Consider the following 26113-nt stretch of genomic DNA (forward strand, 5'->3'; position numbering starts at 1 on the left):
TTTGTTTGGCATTATTGTTTCTATAAAAACCTCATCCCAAGCTTCTGTAGGCATGTTTCTAACATTCTCTGCTTTGGTGCTGCTTGATTTGGATCAGTATTTGCTCAAATAAACTCTTCAAAGTTCTTACGTGCCTCAGTTTACCTTTTAACAGTTCATTTATGCCAGTTAGTGGGGGTTGTGGGGAGGGAACTGATAAACCGGTGCTGTTCTCTGGCCTGTGACTCAGAAACTGAATCCAAAGCACCTCTGCTGGGACCCTTCCCAACAGGCTCTCTGGGATCCTCCAAAGGGTAGCGGTTATGCTCCTTTTAGGACACAAAGGGCAAAATACAATAGCCATACCTCCCAGTGAGAGAAGCTGAAGGTGGGAATTAGGGAGGAAAAGGACATAAGTTCCAGGGATGAGTTCAGATTGCTTATTTCTTTTCCACTATACTGATCAATAGCTCCAGGCAGCAGCTTTCGCAAGACCCACCACAGTAACCAAAGAAACTTAATGGGATCATCTCCATTTCTGGCCCCAGGGGGAAAGCTGGGGGGCTTTCTTGTTCATCCAACCTGCAGCACAGCCTTCAACCTGCTGCTTTTCTGGTCTCATAAATATTTTGTTTATTAGCCCATGTGATGTTTGCCTGTCTGACCCTCACCTATGATGTAAATAAGTTCCTTGAGGTTAGGATTAATGTCTTTTCTATTTCTGGAATTAACCAAGTGTTCAGAGCCATAAACAATGGCTTGCTATCAGTTTATCTGGCAGCTTTTTTAGGGATTTCCATATAAGTAGCATATTTTATTCTCCAGCTTGTGTTTTAATTCTATGTCTAGTTTATGAGGGACTAATACTCTCCGTAGAATCATTTGGTCTGTCATCAATTTTGGAACCACACTCTCATGTAAACAAAATCAATTTTTCTAATCCGCAATAAAGTAAACTCAAGTACAAAAAAGTTCAATGTGCTTCAGCTTACACTGAAATATATAAATACTTCTTGTCTCATAAAAATCAACACGAGGCATGTTGTAAGCCATTGGATTTGGCATCATTCATTTCAGCATTAGTGTTTCATTTAGACAGATTCCTGAAATATAGAACCACGACAAGGCACCTTATATAAATCAAAGCCATGATGGCACAAAACCATGGAACTGCAAAATACAGTAAGAGGTCCATGGGCAGGGGGGAGCCATATGCTGGCTCTCGTAACACCATGAGGGGACCACAGGGTTCCGTTCTATGTGCCTATCCTGGGACCCACCAGAAAAGTGTTTTAGGGCCTAGGTGGAATCTATTAATTTCATTTGTCATCTTTAGAACATACCTTTTGTGAGTTTCACTGAAATAAAACTTATTTCTTCTATTTTTCCTTTATTAGAAATCATGAAAATATTTAACATACCCAGACTCATTTCACATAACAACTGCTAGTTAACCTTTTACTAAAATTACATTTGGAAGTTTATACCATATTCTAGTTCCAAAATTTTTTCTCAGTGTAACAACCCTTTCACACCAAAGCCCACTAAATAAACATGCTAGAAGTCACATACTGACATTGTGATTTCAGGCCAAGACGCAGTCACCAGCTTACTTGACAATAGTAGTTTCTAATCAGAGAATATCATATGGAATAAATTTGATTTGTGTGCCCCGTGTGGATAAACCCAAAATGTTTTACTTTGCAAACATACATCAAATAAGAGCGACAAAAAGGTACTATCTTCTATGATTCTCCCATTCGTTGTGTATGTGAACTATTTCCATGTGTTTCAAAGCTATTCCTCTGTGCTCAGCATTAATTTTGTTCTAAAGATTCATTTCTGTTCTACAGCATTTTAGGGCAGTGCGGTAGTTTGTTGCAGTAAATGTGTCCAATTTGTTCAAAACGTTCTTTTGCCTGTACTTCAGGTCATCTCCTTCCACCACGACAGAGCCTCGCTATGCGGTTTGATTTGGCCAATGGGACAGTGGCAAATGTAATGTAACAAGGGGCTTGGGAGGCACCTGTGCACTGGGGCTTGCTGTTTTCTGCTGCTTTTTAGTCTAAGACCAACATGTGAAGAAACCCAGGTTAGCCTCCTAGAGAACGAGAGATGCTGAAGCAGAGATGAGCCATCCTCGCTAAGACACTCTAGAGCAATGGTCCTCAAAATGTGTTCCCCAGATTAGCAGCCTCGGCATTACCTGTGAACTAGTTACAAATACACATTCTTCAGCCTCACCCCAGTTGTACTGATTGGAAACTCTGGAAGTGAGGCCCAGCAATCTGTTTTAATGAGAGCTCTAGGTTATCCTAAGACATGCTCAAGTCTGAGAACCATTCCCTAGACCAGCAAGCCTGCCAACTGCCAAATACATGAGTGAGGACATGCTAGACAAGGGGCGGGCAAGGAACACAGCCACACCCATTCGTTTACATGTTGTGCATGACAGCTTTCACACTGCAATGGCCGAGATGAGTAGCTGCAACAGAGACAACATGACATGCAAAGTCTAAAAATATTTACATTTGGCCCTCTGCAGAAAAAGTTTGCCCACCCCTGTCTAAGAACAACCAGCTCCTGCTGAGTCACCAGCTAACAACAGGGATCAGCCAAGCTGGCCTGGGCCATAAAAACAGTCTACAGAATCATGAGAGATAATATGTTTATTTTTTTAAATATTGAAGTTTGGAATGTTTTTGTTTGCATCAAGACATGCAAGATACCAAAGAATGCAAAATACATTGCCTTTCTGAAAGTTAATTGCTGACTCGCACCACCTTCCAGAAAATGACTCCCTTGCACTTAATCTCCAGCCTTCCCACCTACAATCAAGTCTTCTCTTTCCATTTTGGTGAGTATGATAAACCTTCATTGCTTTACATTTTATGATCCAATAGTATTTAGTTCCTTCTAAATGATTGCTACTTATAGAAACTTAATTAATCATTAATTTGATATATTTTGCTATCCGCAAAAATCTTTGGTACCTTGCATTGAGATGGCACATATGATTTTTTCCATTAAAATCAATGGAAATATTTTTGCAATTTAATGGCTTTTTATTCAGCAGGGTTTGCAGAAATAAAGTTGTTAAAAATATAAAATCTGAGAAGAAATATAAGATGTTAGTGGTTTTGTCTGTGCCGTGGGATTATGTATGCTTTTATTTTTGTATGTTTGTACTTCTCCTATTTTAAAAATAATGAAAGCACGTTATTTTAAAATCAGGAGTACTCCCTACTCTCCACAACAGATATTACTCACTTGTTTTATTTTTTGAACTTACATTAAGTTGTTTCATATGCTATAGTATATTCCCTGTGCAATTTTAAATGCCTCCAGATTTTATGTTTACTAATTTATTACTTATTTAATGTGGGGTGTGTATGGTAGGGGAGGCCAATTTAAGGTATAAAATAGACAATTCCAAGTTAATTTCACCAGAGTAGACACCAGAAAACACTGCCTCTTGGATTTGGCAATTATGCAGGAAAGTGAAAGAGATCCCACCCTACAGAGAAAGTGAAAGAAAATACATTCTCAGGTTGTCGGTAGTCTCTAGCTTCTGTGAAAATGGAAAAGAAGTTTTAATGGCTTTTAATGAAGATAGAAGAGTCATAACAAAATACATTTGGTGCAGGAGGGAAGGTCAGGTCCGACAGTATTGCCAAAATAGAGGTGAAAATATTTTCCTTTTCTAAGTATCCTTTTAAGTCTAGATTAAACCACCATCTGCCTGGTATGACTCAGATGAAGAGCCTCGCAGAGGCAGCAGGATATACAGAAATGACGTGTTGGACCTTGTGACTTTGCAATTTCGTGGAAATAAACCAGGAATGAGCTTTCACAAGTAAGTTTTCTCCACTTGTTTCAAGTTAAATATAGTTCTCCTGATTATTCAAGGCAGTGTGTGAGCATCTGTGGCTGGAGTGGGGTCCTCCTCATGGTCTAACAAGGCCACTTCTATGTGCAAGCGTTACTGGATAGATCACTGACGCATCAACCAGTTTGGCCCAAATGAGCCAGCGATCTAATCAGACAACACCAGCCTATTTCACACAGTCCTGCTAGACCTTGTAAGTTCAAGCAGCAGTAGATGCGGTATATGCAGAGGGGCAGATGAGGTTGAGCAACAGTGCTTATACATTGTTGGAAGCTATGTGAATGCTGGAAGTTACACGAAAACATATTCTCCACTACTGCCCAAAGGTGAGGAATTGAAAAAGAAACCTTAAATTTTCAACTAAAGTAGAAAAAAATATAAGTAATTTGTTCAGAGACTTTTAAGATAAGACCAGCACTTCTGCTGTGGTAAGGTTAGAGGATTTTTATGAGGCAGAAGATCTCATCAGTTTGCTAGTACCCCAGATGGGGATGCCTGGACCTGATTCAGAGAGAAATGCCAGGAATGGGTCCAAATTTCAAGCAGGGGAAATAGCAGGAATTGCTTTCTCCTGACCATATTCAGTGTTTTTAGTGTAAATCACTTATCAGCCAGAGGTACTTGTAACTTATGCACTAAGGTATTTTGTGTGTGTGGAAAATAGAGTATCAGGGGAAAAATGAACTCATATCTTTCATAAAGGTCTGGTATTCAAAGTTCTTTTGGACACAACTGCCAATGATTTTCACCACCCAAGATGAGGTGATGGAGCAAGTCTATTAGGCCTAATAGTCTTACATCCTCAGAGCTGAGATGACAGCCGTCACACACATACAAAAACCTCATACTGATACGATAGTCCCTGAGTTATCACTGTGCATGAAAAAAAATAATTCTGAGCTGGAAGGGTTTGGCTTGATTAACAATAATATTTCAGGTTTCATATTAGTGTGCAGTTACCTGGGTCTATTCCAAAAACACCCTAGATATTTTCCTCCTCTTTTTGGAAGTGTTTTCTCAGGATTTCTCCCTGGCAGCCACTTAGGCTAAGAAAGCTTTGGGCTCTTGGGCCACCAGGGGTCCCTCTCTTGGTTGTTCTGACCTACAAACAAGGCTTCTTGCTGAAATATTTTCAACTTTTCCTAAGAACTTAGGCCCATTAGTAAAGTGTCTTGGGATGAACTTTACAAATCTCATCAAACATACCAGAGGGGTGAGTAAATTAGTGCTCACAGGTATCTGCAGAAACAGCCAGTTGCTTCTTGGAGGCCAAATGCTGTGGTTCTGGGTCTCTAACTGAAGGCAGACTCAGACCTGCTCACTGGCTGAGAAAGACGGCGGAAAGCAGATGCACCTTGACCTCAGACCTGGTGTTCAGGAAGGGCCTCCATGGGGGTGCTGTGGTTCTCGGAAGGTCTTAGCTGATCAGTCCTGGCAGGTGTTAATCCATTCCAGCAAAACAACCCCCAGTGCCAGTGCTCTTTTGAATTGCTTAATGAGAAGCCTACTGTAGCAGGCTTCATAGGAGCACTCTGTTCTTTGAGCTGTAAAGAATACTAGGCCTTATTTCAGGAGGAAGGAAGAAGCAGAGGCTCTGAGGAAGTGGAAGTTCATGCAGATGGGAGGACTTGTTCTAAAAGTAACTCCAAGTCCAGTGCTCTTTGTCCATTATCCATACTGCCTGCATCACGGGTGCAAGGAGACCTTTGGCCCAAGTTAGACATTGAGACCCCATCATCACATAAACTATTTATTAAGTGCCTATTATATGGAAGGCACTTTGCTGACAGAAAATAAGAAGAACAAGTCCCAGGTCTCAAGGAGATCAGGGGATAACGGCTAATTTGCAAGTTTGAAGGGAAGATGGAGTGAGACAAGGCAGGGGAGTCAGTGGCCTCAGCATGTGAAGATGCGTTTCTCTCCAGTAGAGAGAGGGTTCTTTCATCTTGAGTCTCAGAGGTGCCCATATAAGTCATGGTTTTCGTTCTTTGTTTTAGTCTTGATTTCAATGTTAAGAAAAATTCCCTTCTGTAGGCTATGACAGCAGAGAGGGTAATTATTGATCTATTTACTGGGCAGTTCTTTGTGTTTGCCAATTCTGACTTGAATGGCTCTAGAACAGGAAAACTGAACAAGGGAGCCGTATAGAAATCAAATCACCTGACTTAATTTTCAGGAAATCTGTTGTTAGAATATTCAAGTGTATTGGGTTATGCAAAACATTTCCTCTGTTTTTAATGATTTAATTACTCTTCAGATGCACTGAGCTGTTTTTATTCCCAGAGACATACTGTACTGCAGTGGGCTACTCTGAGTCCCATCTAGACCAAGTCAAGGAGGGCTCCATATGAATGGACTAGTTATTTGTTACAAATTGAAAATGGCTCTTTTATATAAAGAGGAGCCTTTTATAATATTCCCCTCTGCCAGGGCTGCCATGTAGAGCCAAGCTAGCTGTACATGGGACAATTCTACAGGCATCTCCAGAGGTGTACAATATTGCAACCCTGTAAACCATTCATAAAATTGAAATGGCTGTAATGACTCCTAATTAGCAAACACATCATAATAAATCAGACAGTGGTCTTCCCAGACTTTCTATCTCCTGATTCTCCTCTGCTTTAATCTGTACGTATTATACAGAGTGACTGGGAAAGGACAAGGTGATGTACTATACAGGTATATCAGATAGGATTTGATCAGAGAAGTAGGACAACTCTGAGTGATAGAGCACATGGGATTCATTACAGGGCTTAGATCTCCCACCAGGATGGGAGCTGCTGAAGAACTCTATGGAAGACTGTTGCCTCTGTATCTTGCATGGGCCTGAGGTCAGTGCAGACCAGCAGGGCCAAACGTTGGGGAAAAGCTGGCCGTGAAGTGGAGGAGAGCAAGGACAAACCAGCACCTCCCCAGGCAAACTGGAAACTGCATCTTTCCCTCACCACCTCCAGCATCTATGCCCGTGACACTTGACGAAGCAGCCAGAGTCTTCTCCGTGAGCTGCAAACACTGCAGGCCCAAGTCTTGGAGAAACTGGAGGAGGGGATCCAGCAGGAGGAGCTGCGGGCCTGGCCGCTGCCCTGTGACGATCAAGTGAGCAGCACACCAGTGATGACAGCCCCTGGCGCTCTGCCATCCTTCAGACTGTACCAGCTGCTTCACTGCTCTAAATATCATGCAAATTTCTGTGCAGACCCTCCTTAACGAAGAGCCATATTGGAGAGGAATTTGGGGAAATGTAGTTCCAGCTTAGCTAAATTGACCTACACCAAACAACCATACCAGACTTGGACATTCTGGTGACACACAGTGACTCACTTTATATTTTTGTTAGAGAACTGAAAGCTATGTGACACACATATAAATATCTAAACTTGCTGTTCTCACTAAATGAGTCAGTCGTAGTGAAAGAATACTGATTTGAATAGACATGGAAAATGATATAGTTTTATTTCAAAAGGTACTATCCTATTCACCTCCAAAATGGAGCCAGAGCTTATGTTCCTTAGATTCATGATTCTATCTTAAAATCAAATTATTAAAGAAAGCTCAAAAATTCATCTTGACCACTCCTTTGTTACCTTCACTGAGCTAGATTATGCTCCACTCATTTATTCAGGAAACACATATTGATCTACCATTGCTCCACATTCTAAGGTGATCAGAATCCCATCAGGTCAGCCAGTCATTACAGCCCCGCTTGAGATGTGCTCAACTTCAAGTGCAGCACCAAGTGCTGTAGCAATGTCTGCGAGAGCTGCTCTGGAGAGACGAATGTGAATGTAAATCAAGCATTTGTCAAAACGGAATTTTTATTTTGAGAGGACCCTGAAAGGTACGTCAGTGAAGCCACAATGTGTGTGAACTTGAAACTCTTACTAATTTCAACTTCCTTTCTCTGATTTCAAAAGGGGAGAGATTCATTACCTCCACTGGAAATAGCAAAGAAAATTTACAAAAGAACATTTGTGATTTCTTTATAGATACTAATCAGTACAAAAGAACAGAGTTTGAAATATCACTCTTTAGGAAGTCATAGTTGATATTCTGACTCAGATCATTTTTTAAAGTGATGATGAGAAAAATTACCTAGTGGTTATAATTAAAATAGGTTTAGACCAACTGACTGTTTTAAGCCAACCCTCACAAAGTGTTGCATAATTTGGGGACCATCTCAAGTCTAGAATCTGGTCTCCTGCTTGGCAATTCAAAGGCCTATGTTTTGTTATTTCTGTGGTAGTGATCAGGCTCAAAGAATTGATTTATGTCCCAAAGACATAGAAAATTGATTCATAAACCCAATATTAAGTTAAAAATCTAAAGGTCTTTTAATGATCTTCAGATGAGAATAAGTGGAGTTAGGTATTCTTTGGAGATATTTGCATCAAGATTGATAAATTATGCTTCTTTACTGTAAAAGTAATTGTTTTTATCTAAAATTTTTGATGGGCCATTTGGGAGCAGACCCCCCCTTCCTCCCACTCCCAACCTCCATCCTCAGCTGGGAATCACAGAAGAGAACTATATGCAGGCCTGTTGATTCTGTACAGGGATGGTGGCAGGGTTCTATCCTGCTTGTACGCTCAGTTAAATGACAGTAAATTGGAGGTGAAGGACTTTCTATTGAATGGCTGGGAGGGAGTTTGAAGAGAGCAGAGAAATTTTAAAGTTGTCTATAATGAGACTATAGAAAAGGGAGAGCGAGCTGACCAGGGATAATGACGGGAGGGTGGCTGAGGACGGCTGGTGGTCATGAAGTTGTCCGTCTTCCTTAAGAACTACTTGATGTCTGTGTATGGGTGTCCAGAGAAGGCAGGCAGTTGAATTCACTCAGGGTTAGGCTCTGCTAGCCCAGCAGGTGCAAAGGGATAAAGGTTGAGAGGGTGTCCTCCTCCACATCCCTGGTTAACTTTATCTGCTTAACTCTGAGGAGCTATCAGCATCTCAACAAACATTGAACTTCAAAATGAAGCATCTTTTTCTCTCTAACCCCAGGAGAAATTTTAAATGTCCTTTCCTAAAATACAAAAGAATGGAAAACTAAATGTGAAGATTTCTGGCTTATCTTTAAGGTTGCTTGTTTCCAAGACACTTGGATTTTGGAGAAAATTGTTCTCATATGCAACACTTCACAGTACTTCTAGCCATTTTGGACTTGGACCTTTCCGAGTGTTTGAAGAAAACCACATCCATGTAAAAATTCATAAAAATTTGCAAATTACTTGATGAAGTCCAGGTTAAGAACCTATTAGGCATTTTAATGATATTAGTTGGTATTTTTGCCATCTAACATTATTGCCTTTCCAACAGCATGCTGATTTCATTTTGGAGAATAATGTCTCTCCCATTTTGGGTTCTCTTGGTGGGGAGGTAAAGCAAGGTACCCTCTGTTCTCCTAAGCACAATGGACTCACACGATCCAAGCCAGAGCAGTCGGTTATTTTCTTCCTGGATGCTCAATCATCAGTCAAGTTACAGAAATGACAGAGAAAAAGATGGTAGATTAAATGGCTAAAAAGCATTCATTTCTGATCATTAGTAAAGGAAAGTTGTCCATGTGAGATGGTTGAGCAGCTCCTTTGAATAAATGCCAGAGCCATCCTGTAATTGTACTAGTTCCTATCCTATTGTTGAGCCTATGCTTTGGCCTTTTAAACCCCCTTGTGCACTATTCACTCTCTCTGCAATAAACTGTTTTTTATATTTGTCCAATTTATTTATTATTGCTTGCCATTAAAGAACCCTAGGAGAATCCAGCCCAATTCAGAATTCTGTACCTTAGCAATGCAACTTTCATGGAGGACAAGGCTGTGATGATCGATTTTCATTCAGAGGAATAATTTCTGGTTAGCTGGAACATCTGGCAAGAACTTAGTCTTCCTCAATTTGTCTTTTTGATAAGAACATCTCGTACGTACCTATTTATATATTCTTCTTGCAAAGGTGCATGTAGTCTTTGATGTTCTAGTCCCAAAACAACAGATTTCTCTATTTTATTTTATATCATTACCTGATATAAACATTTTAGGATTTGAACACAAGCTTTGGCAATGATTCTGATAAAGTTCCAACTCTGGAAAAAATGGGTTGGGAAGACTTTTTTTCCTACAAGTGCAGGAAGGACTTTTGATGTATCACCAGCCAATGGTCAACTAAATAATTATTAATGCCTTTTGAGTTGGATTCTCTAATCTGGGTCAAGGTAGATACTAAACTCACCGCTTTGAGTCTAATGGTATACAAGATTGAAATAGCAAGATACAAAGTAAAGATGGTGAAAGCATAGAAAAGACCTCTTTAATGTCTTTAGTTGCCTTCTATTAAGCTTTCTGGTTTGACAGATACTAGAGGATCATTAGAAGGCTGAAATGAGCTGTGACTTTCTCATGCATGATAAATGTGTCCCCAAGATGGCAAGACTCTTGGGAAGACAAAAAGGGATTAGAAAAATAACTCAACAAGAATATAGGCACACTCATATTTATAAAATATTGCTGTCAAATTCATTCAGTCTTAATAATTAACTTGGCAGGTATAACTCCTACAGGACAGACACAAAGTTAGTCCACCTTATATTAAGAAATGGTTGCCCTTTGTCTTTTCCAAATTACAGAATCAAAAATTTGCCAGATAACCCATTACATTCTATGCCAAGTTTCCTACAAACAAACCACAGACCTGATTTTTCCAACTGGTATCATTTGTGAAGGGTAAGTAGACTTTTGACCTTTTAAGTTTCTTGAATGATTCAAATGAATGTGTTTTTTGATCAAAAGCCACCACTATTTTTTTCCTTGTAAGCATATGGGACATAAAATAATAAAAACTAGTTCAAAACCGTACTTTTCAGCTTTTCTATTTCTAGATGTAGCTAAAATATTCTTATGTTTGCATTTCCACCTTGCAGTTTTCAAGTGTATTCATTACTTTTCAAAGACAGCATCTGTGTTGGTTGTTTTCTGAGGATATGGAGGACATAGCTAGAATCTCATCAAGAAATCGACTCTCAGTCCCACCAAAAGATGGATAACTTATGAGAAATCCAGACTAGGATGCATAGTTTCTTATGTTTACAGCATAGAAACTGTCATATTCTAATCTGTTCCTAATGTATAATGAATGTTTCAAGATACTTTGTTGAGAATGAGAAAGAAGAGGAAGTTTGAAAAAAAAAAGCGTGTTGTGTAATTTTTGGAATAAAAGAAATAACATTAAGTAGGAAGAATTATGAATGAGAAACATCACTCATTTCCTCATCCAACAGTTACTGAATGCCTATCTTGTACCAAGCAGTCCGTCCAAAGAGGAATTCAACACATAAAAGTAAATGGGCAATGAAAACTATCATTGTGTTAGGGGAAAACCAGTGCTATGGGAGCTCAAAGAACGGACAGTCCTCAGGTATTTTTAGCTAAGACATGAGCACTTTCATCAAGTAGGGGCTTTCTGAGTCCACTTTATGGGAAAATGCAGGGAGCAGGTTGCATTAAAAAGCTGTGGAAATGAAGTTCAAGGGGGAACTTCCAGGGAAGGAACAGTGGGAAGGACATGGGAGGTAAAGAAGCAGGTGAGGTCAAAGGGGATAAGGAGAGATTCTCAAGCTTTCCTATTCAGGGGAATCTGGGAGCTCATTTAAAATGCAGCTTCCCAGATCCTGCTCCTAAAAATTCTGATGCAGGGGGTTTGGGACACTGTCAGAAAAGCTGCACTCTAAAGAAACATCTAAGTGATTCTTATTTAGGTATTGTCTCTGACCTCACTTTGAAAAACACTTTGTGTCATCGAAAGCCCCTGTCCCCTCTGTTTGGTCTCTGCTTGCCCGCTCCATTCAGATCTTCCCAATGATCACATTTACACACCTTTCCCGCCATGGAAATGAACTCGCATTTCATAAATTTCTCCTAAAAAGATGCTTTCATTAAAAAAAAAACCTTCAAACACCTTGAAGACGTGATGTGTTCGTGATTGTGGCTGCTGCCTAGCAACCCTGTCTGCCTTTGCCACCTTGCCCTGTCCTTGGAGGGCAGGCTCTAGACACCAGGCTCCATGGATCCCAGATGCGGGCTACTCCCGGGGCAATGTAGCTGTTACTGGCAGGATAGCAAGTGTGACCTTTGTCTCAGAGAGTCCATTTCTCAGCTCACATGTCCTCTTCCCCAAGTACCTTCTGTGACCCCTCTGGAGCATGTGACAATCTCTCTGTAAGCAAAGTAGGTTAGCGTCCCGGCTTTGATTGAAACTTGACCAGTGGAAAACATCGTATGAAGCAGTAGCTCCCCACAGCAAGGGTAGACCCTAAAGTATGATTTATAGCAACGCCACTCTCTTCTGCAGTTTACAGACCTCTTTCCCGGAACAGTGAGTTAAACATGGCTTATTAACACTGGCAATTTTAGCACTTCCTGCCTCATGTCGTAATAGTAAATTCTTTAAGTTTTCATATTAAGGAACAGGCAGAAGGTATTGACAGTCTGCAGAATCTTGCTGCAGGCCTTCCCAGGGCTGCCCACTAATTCTCTCCTTCAGTAAACCTGGTGAAGCCTAAGATTCAGACATGTTTTATTTATTTTTATTTATTTTATTTTTTTGAGATGGCATCTCTCATATTCATTGATCAAATGGTTGTTAACAACAATAAAATTCTGTATAGTGGACTCAATGTACAATCATTAATTCACCCCAAGCCTAATTCTCATCAGTCTCCGATCTTCTGAAGCATAACGAACAAGTTCTTACATGGTGAACAAATTCTTACATAGTGAATAAGTTCTTACATAGCGAACAGCACAAGGGCAGTCATCACAGAAACTTTCGGTTTTGATCACGCATTATGACCTATAAACAATCAGGCCAAATATGAATATTCGTTTGATTTCTATACCTGATTTATATGTGAATCCCACATTTCTCCATTATTATTATTATTATTATTATTATTATTATTATTATTTTTAATAAAATGCTGAAGTGGTAGGTAGATGCAAGATAAAGGTAGAAAACATAGTTTAGTGCTGTAAGAAAGCAAATGTAGATGATTGGGTGTGTGCCTGTAGACTAAGTATTAATCCAAGCTAGACAAGGGCAACAAAACACCATGGATGCAGAAGATTTCTCTCAAAACAGGGGTTGAGGTTCTAAGCCTCACCTCTGTTGATCCCCAATTTCTCACCTGACGGCCCCCCTGCGACTGTGCCTGCTTTAGGTTGTTCCTCCCTTGAGGAATCTTACCCATCTCTGGCTAACCAGTCATCTTCCAGGGCCATACACGGAAATGTAAAGTTGGTAAGTGAGAGAGAAGCCATATTGTTTGAAAAGGTCAGCTTTTTACTTCTTTGCAGACTTATGCCCTGTGGCTTTTATGCCCAGCATTTGTCTTGAGGTATCTTTATCACTTGGAGGAATTATGATACTTGGTGAATTCGATATGAGGCGCAAATTCTATTTAAGGGTTTTAATTAGGAAGGAAGAAGAAAAGCTATAGAAGTAGCAGGCAGAAGAAAACATGGGAGGATTGATTATTTCTTTGACATACCTTCTTGTAGAGTAACTGAAGCATGTATAGGTTTTAAACTACTAATTAAATTGTACACACACATTAACATAATAGGAATACAGTTACATAACCAAAGCAGATCTATAATTACCAGCCATCTCCAGTGAAACCAAGAAAACCAGTTAGGCATCCTAGGCATTTGTAAAAATTTATCTATGATATGATGGATATTGTCCAACTGTACTTGAACAGTCTGAGAGAAATTAGACAAATTAAAACAACCCATTCCTGGGAACTGTTCACATCCCATATGTTCTTTTAACAGTAGATAGTCTGTAGTCTCAAGATTTTGGAGTGCTGCAACTTGCACTTCTCCTAATTCTTGGTTGAGTTACAACAGTATAGATCCCGTCAAATTTGTTGTTTTACTGTATGCACAGGCCAGCTTAGACATCTCCTTCTTCATTCCCATGGCAAGTCCAGGAACCGGTGGGATGAATGCAGCTACAACTGCAGCATTGCCTGGATCTTTGTTGAGGTTTTTTGATGATCATCTTCTGGTATGAGTCTTCCAGAGAGTGCTGATGTTGGAAATTCTTCTTCATATCGTATCTTAGTTCATTTTCTGGGTAGCCAAATTAGGCTTTGATCCTCTGTATAAACACAAACAGACCCTTTGCCCACACTTAGATATGCCCTTTATACCATTGTGAAGAACTTACTGGAGGTCACCACACAGGAACTGCTTTTTTCTTTAAGAGAAAGGAATATTATCAGAAAAATATACTTCCATACCTGATCATCTGACACCCTTTAAATGATCAAAATTAAGGATATTTAAAGCATGCATTAATCATTGATTTACAGTTAGTTTTATCCTATCAGGGAGTAATCCCCCTTTCCTTTCTTATTTTTTCTGTTATCATTAATCTGCAATTACATGAAGAATATTATGTTTACTAGGCTCTCCCCTATGCCAGGTCCCCCCTATAAACCCCTTTCCAGTCACTGTCCATCAGCATAGCAAATGCTGTAGAATCACTACTTGTTTTCTCTGTGTTGTACAGCCCTCCCCTTTCTCCCCCCCCCATTATGCATGCTAATCATAATAGCCCCTTTCTTCTTCCCTTCCCTTATCCCTCCCTACTCACCCATCCTCCCCAGTCCCTTTCCCTTTGGTACCATTCTTGGGTTCTGTGATTCTGCTGCTGTTTGGTTCCTTCAGTTTTTCCTTTGTTCTTATACTCCACAGATGAGTGAAATCATTTGGTATTTCTCTTTCTCCACTGGGCTATTTCACTGAGCATAATACCCTATAGCTCCATCCATGTTGTTGCAAATGGTAGGATTTGTTTTCTTCTTATGGCTGAGTAATATTCCATTGTGTATATGTACCACATCATCTTTATCCAATCATCTACTGATGGACACTTAGGTTGCTTCCAATTCTTGGCTATTGTAAATAGTGCTGCGATAAACATAGGGGTGCATCTGGGTCAAATGGTAAGTCTGTTTTGAGCATTTTGAGGAACCTCCATACTGCTTTCCACAATGGTTGAACTAATTTACATTCCCACCAGCAGTGTAGGAGGGTACCCCTTTCTCCACAGCCTCGCCAACATTTGTTGCTGTTTGTCTTTTGGATGGCAGCCATCCTTACTGGTGTGAGGTGATACCTCATTGTAGTTTTAATTCGCATTTCTCTGATAATTAGCGATGTGGAGCATCTTTTCATGTGTCTGTTGGCCATCTGTATTTCTTTTTTGGAGAACTGTCTGTTCAGTTCCTCTGCCCATTTTTTAATTGGATTATTTGTTTTTTGTTTGTTGAGGCGTGTGAGCTCTTTATATATTTTGGACGTCAAGCCTTTATCGGATCTGTCATTTACAAATATATTCTCCCATACTGCAGGGTTCCTTTTTGTTCTATTGATGGTGTCTTTTGCTGTACAGCAGCTTTCCAGCTTAATATAGTCCCACTTGTTCATTTTTGCTGTTGTTTTCCTTACCCGGGGAGAACCTGTTCCACTGGTCAAGAAGAGGTCACTCATGTTTATGTCTAAGAGGTTTTTGCCTATGTTTTTTTCTAAGAGTTTTATGGTTTCATGACTTACATTGAGGTCTTTAATCCATTTTGAATTTACTTTTGTGTATAGGGTTAGACAATGGTCCAGTTTATTCTCCTCCTTGTAGCTGTGCAGTTTTGCCAGGACCATTTGTTAAAGAGAGTGTCATTTCCCCATTGTATGTCCATGGCTCCTTTATCAAATATTAATTGACCATATATGTTTGTGTTAATGTCTGGAGTCTCTAATCTGTTCCACTGGTCTGTGGCTCTGTTCTTGTGCCAGTACCAAATTGTCTTGATTACTACGGCTTTGTAGTAGAGCTTGAAGTTGGGGAGTGAGATCCCCCCTACTTTATTCTTCTTTCTCAGGATTACTTTGGCTATTCGGGGTCTTTGGTGTTTCCATATGAATTTTTGAACTATTTGTTCCATTTTGTTGAAGAATGTTGCTGATAATTTGATAGGGATTGCATCAAATCTGTATATTGCTTTGGGCAGGATGGCCATTTTGACGATATTAATTCTTCCTAGCCATGAGCATGGGAAGAGTTTCCATTTGTTAGTGTCCCCTTTAATTTCTCTTAAGAGTGACTTGTAGTTTTCAGGGTATAGTTCTTTCACTTCTTTGGTTAGGTTTATTCCTAGGTATTTTATTCTTTTTGATGCAATTGTGAATGGAATTGTTTTCCTGATTTCTTTTTCTATTGGTTCATTGTTAGTGTATAGGAAAGCTACAGATTTCTGTGTGTTAATTTTGTATCCTGCAACTTTGCTGTATTCTGTTATCAGTTCTAGTAGTTTTGGAGTGGAGTCTTCAGGGTTTTTTTTTTATGTGCAGTATCATATCATCTGCAAATAGTGACAATTTAACTTTTTCTTTACCAATCTGGATTCCTTGTATTTCTTTGTTTTGTCTGATTGCTGTGGCTAGGAGTTCCAGTACTATGTTGAATAGAAGAGGGGAGACTGGGCATCCCTGTCTGGTTCCTGATCTCAAAGGAAACGCTTTCAGCTTCTCACTGTTCAGTATAATGTCGGCTGTGGGTTTATCATATATGGCCTTTATTATGTTGAGGTACTTGCCCTCTATTCCCACTTTGCTGAGAGTTTTTATCATGAATGGATGTTGAATTTTGTCAAATGCTTTTTCAGCATCTATGGAGATGATCATGTGGTTTTTGTCTTTCTTTTTGTTGATGTGGTGGATGATGTTGATGGATTTTCGAATGTTGTACCATCCTTGCATCCCTGGGATGAATCCCACTTGGTCATGGTGTATGATCCTTTTGATATACTGTTGAATTCTGTTTGCTAATATTTTATTGAGTATTTTTGCATCTACATTCATCCGGGATATTGGTCTGTAATTTTCTTTTTTGGTGGGGGTCTTTGCCTGGTTTTGGTATTAGGGTGATGTTGGCTTCATAGAATGAGTTTGGGAGTATTCCCTCTTCTTCTATTTTTTGGAACAGTTTAAGGAGAATGGGTATTATGTCTTCTCTGTGTGTCTCATAAAATTCTGAGGTAAATCCGTTCAGCCCCGGGGTTTTGTTCTTGGGTAGTTTTTTGATTACCATTTCAATTTCTTTGCTCGTAATTGGTTTGTTTAACTTTTGTGTTTCTTCCTTGGTCAGTCTTGGGAGGTTGTATTTTTCTAGGAAGTTGTCCATTTCTTCTAGGTTTTCCAGCTTGTTGGCATATAGGTTTTCATAGTAGTCTTTAATAATTCTTTGTATTTCTGTGGAGTCTGTCGTGATTTTTTCATTCTCATTTCTGATTATGTTGATTTGTGTTGATCCTCTTTTTCTCTTAATAAGTTGGGCTAGAGGCTTATCCATTTTGTTTATTCTCTCAAAGAACCAGCTCTTGGTTTCATTGATTTTTGCTATTGTTTTATTCTTCTCAATTTTGTTTATTTCTTCTCTGATCTTTATTATGTCCCTCCTTCTGCTGACTTTAGGCCTCATTTGTTCTTCTTTTTCCAGTTTCGATAATTGTGATGTTAGACTATTCATTTGGGATTGTTCTTCCTTCTTCAAGTGTGCCTGGCTTGCTATATACTTTCCTCTTAAGACTGCTTTCGCTGTGTCCCACAAAAGTTGGGGCTTAGTGTTGTTGTTGTCATTTGTTTCTATATATTCCTTGATCTCTATTTTGATTTGTTCATTGATCCATTGATTATTTAGTAGCATGTTGTTAAGCCTCCATGTGTTTGTGAGCCTTTTTGTTTTCTTTGTAGAATTTATTTCTACTTTTATACCTTTGTGGTCTGAAAAATTGGTTGGTAGAATTTCAATATTTTGGAATTTACTGAGGCTCTTTTTATGAGCTAGTATGTGGTCTATTCTGGAGAATGTTCCATGTGCACTTGAGAAGAATGTATATCCTGTTGCTTTTGGGTGTAGAGTTCTATAGATGTCTATTAGGTCCATCTGTTCTAGTGTGTTGTTCAGTGCCTGTGTGTCCTTACTTATTTTCTGCCCGGTGGATCTATCCTTTGGGGTGAGTGGTGTGTTGAAGTCTCCTAGAATGAATGCATTGCAGTCTATTTCCCTCTTTAGTTCTGTTAGTATTTTCTTCACATATGCTGGTGCTCCTGTATTGGGTGCATATATATTTAGAATGCTTATATCCTCTTGTTGGACTGAGCCCTTTATCATTATGTAGTATCCTTCTTTATCTCTTGTTACTTTCTTTGTTTTGAAGTCTATTTTGTCTGATATTAGTACTGCAACCCCTGCTTTCTTCTCACTGTTGTTTGCCTGAAATATGTTTTTCCATCCCTTGGCTTTTAGTCTATGCTTGTCTTTGGGTTTGAGGTGAGTTTCTTGTAAGCAGCATATAGATGGGTCTTGCTTTTTTATCCATTCTATTACTCTGTGTCTTTTGATTGGTGCATTAAGTCCATTTACATTTAGGGTGACTATTGAGAGATATGTCCTTATTGCCATTGCAGGCTTTAGATTCGTGGTTACCAAAGGTTCAAGGTTAGCCTCTTTAGTATCTTACTGCCTAACTTAGCTTGCTTATTGAGCTGTTATATACACTGTCTGGAGATTCTTTTCTTCTCTCCCTTCTTATACCTCCTCCTCCATTCTTCATATGTTGTGTGTTTTGTTCTGTGCTGTTTTTAGGAGTGCTCCCATCTAGAGCAGTCCCTGTAGGATGCCCTGTAGAGGTGGTTTGTGGGAAGCAAATTCCCTCAGCTTTTGCTTGTCTGGGAATTGTTTAATTCCTCCATCATATTTAAATGATAATCATGCCGGATACAGTATCCTTGGTTCAAGGCCCTTCTGTTTCATTGCATTAAATATATCATGCCATTCTCTTCTGGCCTGTAGGGTTTCTGTTGAGAAGTCTGATGATAGCCTGATGGGTTTTCCTTGGTAGGTGACCTTTTTCTCTCTTGCTGCCTTTAAAACTCTTTCCTTGTCCTTGATCCTTGCCATTTTAATTATTATGTGTCTTGGTGTTGTCCTCCTTGTATCCTTGCTGTTGGGGCTTCTGTGTATTTCTGTGGTCTGTTCGATTTTTTCCTCCCCCAGTTTTGGGAATTTTTCAGCAATTATTTCTTCAAAGTCACTTTCTATCCCTTTTCCTCTCTCTTCTTCTTCTGGTACCCCTATAATATGGATATTGTTCCTTTTGGCTTGGTCACACAGTTCTCTTAACATTGTTTCATTCCTGGAGATCTTTTTATCTCTCTCTATGTCAGCTTCTATGCGTTCCTGTTCTGTGGTTCCTATTCCATCAATGGCCTCTTGCATCTTATCCATTCTGCTTATAAATCCTTCCAGAGTTTGTTTCACTTCTGTGATCTCCTTCCTGGCATCTGTGATCTCCCTCTGGACTTCATCCCATTGCTCTTGCATATTTCTCTGCACCTCCGTCAGCATGTTTATGATTTTTATTTTGAATTCTTTTTCAGAAAGACTGGTTAGGTCTGTCTCCTTCTCTGGTGTTGCCTCTGTGATCTTGGTTTGCCTGAAATTTTGCCTTTTTATGGTGATAGAAATAGTTTGCAGAGCTGGAACGAGTGAAGGCTGGAAGAACTTCCCTTCTTGTTGGTTTGAGACCTTCCTCTCCTGGGAGAAAAGCTACCTCTAGTGGATTGAGCTGGGATGCTGCACGCAGAGAGAGCTTCTGCTTCCTGCCTGGCTGCTATGGAGTTTATCTCTGCTGTTGCTGTGGGTGTGGCCTGGCTTGGACTGCAGCTCCAAAATGGTAGCACCACATTGGAGGGGGGCGGCCTCTGTAAGGGGCCTCCATGCTCCCTGCTTCCCAGGGGGTTAGAGTGCCCAGAGATCCCCAGGTTCCCTACCTCTGGAGTAAGTGTCCCACCCTGCCCCTTTAAGGCTTCCAAAAAGCACTTGCCAAAACAAAACAACAACAACAACAAAATTAAATAAATATTAAAAAAAAAAACAAAAAATGCTTGCTTTTCTTTGTTCTCTGGCGCCGGCCTCTGGTACCCACTCACCAGTTTTGCTGGCCTGTTTCACTAGTATCCAGGACTGTGTCTGTGCTCTGGTGCAGATGGCTGGGGCTGGGTGTTCAGCAGTCCTGGGCTCCCTCTCCCTCCTGGCTCTGACTCCTCTCCTCCTGCCGGGAGCCGGGGGAGGGCCGCTCGGGTCCCATGGTGCTGGGGCTTGTATCTTACCCCCTTTGTGAGGCACTGGGTTCTCTCAGGTGTGGATGTGGTCTGGATGTTGTCCTGTGTCCTCTGGTCTCTATTCTAGGAAGAGTTGTCTTTGTTATATTTTCATAGATATACGTGGTTTTGGGAGGAGATTTCTGCTGCTCTATTCACGCTGCCATCTTGGCCCCCTCAGACATGTTTTAAAGCTGCTGCTTATTAATTGTGTTTTGAATGAATCAAATTTGCATTGCAAGATACTTTCTTTTTTTAATTATAAGCCATTATAAACACACACATAGATGTAATGAGAATTATATAATAAACCCTCTTATATCCATTAACCAAATTCAAGAATTATCAAGATTTTTTCATTTTCTTGTTTTTTTTCTATTTTCTTCCTAAAGCAGTTGAAAACAAATCCCACATCTAATGTTATTTTATTCTTACATATGTTAAACATATATCTTTTAAAGTGATCTAACTACAATATCTGTATCATCTTTAACAACAAATCATTGGTATCATCTATTGCATGGTTCACAGTTACATTTCCTTATATGTCTCAAAATGCCTTTTCCAATTGGTTAGTTTAAATCAGGATCATAATAAGATACACTAATTAAGAACTTCATTTTGAGGAATGATTCTAGAGTTGGGTTTATGAAGGTAGCCAATCTAATCATAAGGTTATGTTTTTCTGGAACAAGCACGGAGCAGTGCACTGATTCTTTCCACCCTTGCCTTTCCTCTCTCCTCCTCAAACCTTGGGATCAAGAAAGGAAACTTCTTGCATATCATGTCTGTAAGGTTTAATTTTAAAGACAAGATTAATGTGAAGCCAAATGAAACCACCTTCACAGGGATTCCCTGAACCTCACTTGCAGTTTTATGTTGAAAATGGAAGGAGCTGACATGCAAGAGAATGAAACTGGATTATTGTCTAACCCCATACACAAAAGTAAACTCAAAATGAATGAAAGACCTGAATGTAAGTCATGAAACCATAAAACTCTTAGAAGACAACACAGGCAAAAATCTCCAGAATATAAACATGAGTAACTGCTTCCTGAACATGTCTCCTCGAGCAAGGGAAACAAAAGCAAAAATGAACACCTGGTACTACATCAAACTAAAAGGTTTCTGCACAGCAAAGGACACCATCAACAGAACAAAAAGGCATCCTACAGTATGGGAGAATATATTTGTAAATGACATATCCAACAAAGGGTTAACATCCAAAAAATATAAAGAACTCACATGTCTCAACACCCAAAAAGCAAATAACCTGATTAACAAATGGGCAGAGGATATGAAGGACAGTTCTCCAAAGAAGAAATTCAGATGTCCAACAGGCACATAAAAAGATGCTCCATATCACTAATTATCAGGGAAATGCAAATAAAAATCACAATGAGATATCACCTCACACCAGTTAGGATGGCCACTATTGAAAAGACTAACAACAACAAATGCTGGCGAGGATGTAGAGAAAGGGGAAGCCTCCTACCCTGCTGGTGGGAATGTAAGCTAGTTCAACCATTGTGGAAAGTAATATGGAGGTTCCTTAAAAACTAAAAATAGAAATACTATTTGACCCAGGAATTCCACTCCTAGGAATTTATGCAAAGAATATAATTGCTCAGATTCAAAAAGACATATGGACTCCTATGTTTATTGCAGCACTATTTACAATAGCCAAGAAATGGAAGCAACCTAAATGTCCATCAGTATATGAATGGATAAAGAAGATGTGGTACATATACACAGTAGAATACTACTTAGCCATATGAAAGAAACAAATCTTACTATTTGCAACAACGTGGATGGAGCTGGAGGGTATTATGCTCAGTGAAGTAAGCCAGGCAGAGAAAGACAAATATCAAATGATTTCCCTCATTTGTGGAGTATTACAATGAAGCAAAACTGAAGGAACAAAACAGCAACAGACTCACAGACTTCAAGAAGGGACTAGAGGTTACCAGAGGGGAGGGGTGGGAGAAGGTGGATTGGGAGGGAGGGAGAAGGGGATTGAGGGGTATTATGATTGGCACACATGGTGTGGGGGTCATGGGGAAGACAGTGTAGCACAGAGAAGGCAAATAGTGAATGTGTGGCATCTTACTACACTGATAGACAGTGACTGCAATGGAGTATGGAGTAGATGCGATAATGTGGGTGAACGTAGTAACCACATTGTTTTTTTCTCATGAAACTTTAATAAGAGAGTATATTAATGATACTTTAATAGAAATATTTTTTAAATCTTAAAAAAAAAAAGAAAAGAAAATTGAAGGAACTGGGTTGGAAGTCTGTGGTCAGCTTTGTATCCTGTAAAGGATCCTAGCGGTGATTCCCCATACTCCTCCCTGAATCACATCTCTGCAAAGTATCTTAATGGGACAATTAGAACCTGATGTTATCTTTGTTAGGCTGCACTCTTCAGAATACCCCAGGACTTGCTATCCTATTCAGACATTGCTAGTTAAGGCCAGTGTCAGGGTGACACAGTGCGAAGATTTTGGAGTCATTTATCCCTGATTCACATAGTTCCTCTGTCCTCAGTAATGTGTTGGTGTTTTTGAACTTCAGTTCAATGTCTTTGAATGTCAATGTCCATATCAGTAAAGTGGTTATAACACTGCCTATATTAGAGGTTAATTTGTGAGGATAAAATGGGATAACATACAACAAACCTTATATAAGCTGCATCATGAACACTTAAGTGCTACTTTCTTCCTCGGCCACCCATTCCCTCTAAATTGCTAAAGAAATAGGAAGCCTTTGACTGCTTAAAAAATGTGTAAAAAAAAATTTGTAGTTTTTAACTTATGTTGGAGTCCTTTCTTGGAGGCATCTCACTTCGCTAGTTCCTTCCTGGCTGAATTACCCTAACTTGGCAAAACTGACATTAAACGGGATGGCTGTTACTGGTTTGAGGAGATAATAAATGTAGACGTGTGGATGGTTTAGAGACAATTTACATGCTGGTTTAGCAGACAAGCCTCCCAAGGCCTCTTTATATCCACACTGGCCAACTGCAGCTTAATCTGACAAGGATAATGTGCAGAATGTAAATATCACCATTTGTTCCATGTCATCTCAGATCAGACACTAATTTGCAAGTGTAATTTATCATGTCTAAAGAAAACCAAAATGACAGCCCTTACCAGTATTTGGTATTTTTGTGTTAACAATAGTTCATTTATGATTGTTATTGTTTCAGGCAGAAAATATGTCTCAATATGTTCTGCTGACAGTGTGGGCTTTTATATCACAAACTTCTTCGAGCCTTTTCCATCCTCTCACTTGTTGCATGCTGTTACCTAGGCTAGTTTTTTTTATTGTGTGCTCTCGTCACCACACTTTTCATGCAGCTGAAGGAAATAATTTGATAATATTCCAAGATTTGGGATATGTTTTTGAAGTACACTAATTGACTAACATGAACACTCTGGGCTGCATTTGATCTAAAGTGCATTTTGTCTGTTTTCATTCAGGGTCTCCATCACAAAGGAAATACCTAGAGCAGCAAAATTCCTGAAAACCTGGTGCAAGGCAAATACAAGATGAATTTAGGCTGGCCAATTTGTAACAGTCAAGTTCAAGGACTTTCCAACCAGTAGGTCAAGAAGCTACCATATCTAAACTGTCCAATTTTTAAGGACCACAGAATACTAAGCCTGTCCCCAAATAAAAACCATCTATCTATGCAAAAGAAGAGAGTTCACCATGTTTGTTATATTATTGAGTGGGTTCCTGTTAGTTCACCATTTGTTATTCTTTCTTCTCCCTGTTCATGACTCTTCTAAGGTTGGCAGAAGATTCTATTTTGGCAAGTTGATAATCCCTTTTATCTTTGCACTGCAGTTCATTGCGCAGCAAGCTGTAGAAAGATCAATATGTCCTTGTGTGACTGCTGGTAATTTAGATGGATGCCAGGAAAGAGGGAGGGCAGCAAATTGCTACTGACCCTGGCAGTCCATGTGTTAGAGAGACCTGCCAATCCCTGTAAAACATTCACAACATTTCAGAAGAACTACAGGATCTTTCTGTCTCATTTCTCACATGGAAAAATAGGGAGATTCATGTGTCTGCAGCTGTGAGAAATAGGATTTTGTTTATCTTTAATTGAAAACAATGTTCCCCCACAGAATTTGCACCAGGTCCTGTGCAGCTCCCAGTGGTGAAGGGCACAGGAGATAAGAATAGAAAGAGTTTGGGAGGGGCCCAGGCCTGCAGATAACACTTTTGTCATCTTGATTGGAAAAGCTTGTGCAGCTGCTTGGATTCAGTAAAGCTAAATTTCTAAGATTTCCTTGACCTTTGCTTAAACTGTGTTTCAGACAGACTATTTTTGTTACAGCCTGATGAGCTAGAAGAAACGTACAAATTAATCACAGTGTGAATAAATCATTAAAAAGTACAAGATAACTGATGTAGAGTTCTGAGCTGAGAGTTAGCACCTGGTTGATGGCAACAATGTAAACATTGTTCAAGAGGCCAGAAGTTGGACTTTGTGTATTTTGTGCTAGTTTCTTAACTGCTGTGGGCTAAGGTTGTTTCAGACATGCATTTGAAAGACTCACAAGTATTAACACAACATGCGTGAAGCTCTTGTGAGTCCCTGCATGAAAAGGCTTAGGTTTGGAGTGGGGCTGAATTTTATTTATGAATGTCAGTGTCCATTGAGGCTTTCCTTACAGCTTTGTAGCGGTTCTTGAAATCAAGTAGGCACCACCATCCTGAACAAATACAAAATCCTCCATGTAACTCCACAGGGCAAAGGATCCAGAAATTGTGGTAAGATGAAAATTATAGTGAAGTAGATAATGATTACAGCTTTACATTTCTACTAAACGTAACTGAAATCCAGTCTCTTTGTTAGCCTTAGAGGGGGAGCTTGTTGTAATGGATATAATCTGAAATTCAAACACTCAAAAGTATTTGGGATTTGTGCCATTGATTATGTATTCAGCCTTGCTATATTGTTAGAAGATGTATGTTCCATAGTCTTTCTGATACGGCATTATTTTTCATATATACATCTCCATTATGTAAAAATGAAGCTAAACTCAAACCTCTGAAGTATGAATTTTCCCTTAAAATAAACTTTATTATATTCCAATCACCATTTTGCAGATTCCAATCACTTAACATATTATAGGCTTCTTTCATAGTTTCTTAATTCCCACAACAAACAAATATTGCGTGTACCTCAGTTCCCTGATCTGTAAATAGAAATAAAAATAATATCTACCTTAGTGAGTTTTGAGTTTTAAATGGACTAAAATTTGTACAACACTTAGAAAAATGTCTACAACATAGTAAGCACTATATATGTTAGTAGTTATTATTATTATTTATTCTTTACCAGCACAATTGCTAGGGGGTAGGGATTGGATGCAGATATTAAGAACCATAAATCATGAATACTTTTTCTGTGATCTAGCTAGAGAGGGATACCAACAAATGCCAAATAAGTAAGGATCAAGAACTGGAACCAGGCAATTATTATAAGATGAGGGGCAACTCCTGGGAGAGAGGAATTACACTGAGTTGGTGTATCTGAAGGAAGGTCCCTTGGAAGAAAGACAAGTCTATCTGAGGGCTAGGCTGGGATGAAGAGTCAAGGACAGGAAGGTTGCATACCTGGCAGCACGAGATCAAAAACTTTTTATCATGGCTGAATGTGGCATTTTTAGGGTTGGAGAGAAGCTTTAGTTGAGTGGGGGACAGCACTGGGTGTGGGAATGTGGGTCAGGCTGGGAAATAACAGGAGGAGATTTTTTGGATTATTTGGATAGGCATGTTGCGAGACTTTGCGTGCCACATTGAGGAATTCGGATTTGAGCCTAATGGCATAGAGAGCTTTGAGAATGTTGAGAAAGGAAGTGACCACACAATAGTAGTCTTTTAAGAAAGCTATTGTGTGAATCAGAGACCTTAGAGAAAACTGCAAAGATGGATACATAAATCAAGGCACAAAGGGATTTGGATTTTAGAGATGATATTCTGGGATTAATAGCAACATATTTTCTAAAAA

General features: G+C 39.5%; 1 long non-coding RNA gene across 2 annotated transcripts; it reads left to right on the forward strand.

Moving 5' to 3' along the window:
* Positions 1-2448: 2448 nt before the first annotated feature.
* On the forward strand, positions 2449-25192 carry LOC140845343 (uncharacterized). Of its 2 annotated transcripts, none has more exons than XR_012124124.1 (5): positions 2449-2836; positions 3688-3835; positions 7548-7706; positions 10485-10581; positions 23568-25192. It is a non-coding gene; the product is annotated as an uncharacterized lncRNA (long non-coding RNA). The 2 variants fall into 2 exon arrangements; XR_012124125.1 differs by having other exon boundaries at positions 3705-3835.
* Positions 25193-26113: the final 921 nt, after the last annotated feature.

Source organism: Manis javanica, chromosome 13 (assembly GCF_040802235.1).
Source record: "Manis javanica isolate MJ-LG chromosome 13, MJ_LKY, whole genome shotgun sequence".
Classification (NCBI taxonomy): domain Eukaryota; kingdom Metazoa; phylum Chordata; class Mammalia; order Pholidota; family Manidae; genus Manis; species Manis javanica.